Raw genomic sequence first — 532 nt, 5'->3', positions numbered from 1 at the left:
GTCCTCGCTCTCTCTGGACCTCAAGTCTCTCCTGACAACGTGTCCAATTGCTCTGAATCCATGCGAAGGAAATTGGAGGGCTTTTCCAGGTGTCTGGGGGTGGGGCACTCACCAGCACAGCCTTTGCATCATCACTTTCTGTTGGTGGGCAGGACTTCCACATTCCCATCTTTTTGTGCTGCCCCCAGATAACCCCAATTTGCATCCTTTGCCCTTAGCTTTCTCTGGAGATCAGTCCCTTGGCTGGGCCTGGACCTTGCCCTGCGTTACCCAGCAGCACCCTCAAACTCCTCATTTTTTCTCCTCACCTCTTTCTGCCACATCAGCCTTCCTTTCATCTCAGCGTCCTCAAGAATGAGCAAAATTAACTGGGGTGCCTCACTTCATAGGTCCCTCATGGATACCAGGTTCATCAGCTCACTGAAAGATTAGTTCAAGTCCACTCAGAAGACAGACATGATGACCTGCCTCCAAAAAAGATCCATTGGAAACCCTATCTATGTAGCACAGTTCTCCTCTGACTCTGAGCAGC

This window comes from Echinops telfairi, unplaced genomic scaffold, assembly GCF_000313985.2.
Source record: "Echinops telfairi isolate 266 unplaced genomic scaffold, ASM31398v2 ScPeMD7_28;HRSCAF=97, whole genome shotgun sequence".
Taxonomy (NCBI): Eukaryota; Metazoa; Chordata; class Mammalia; order Afrosoricida; family Tenrecidae; genus Echinops; species Echinops telfairi.
Note: the sequence above shows the minus strand (reverse complement) of the source record.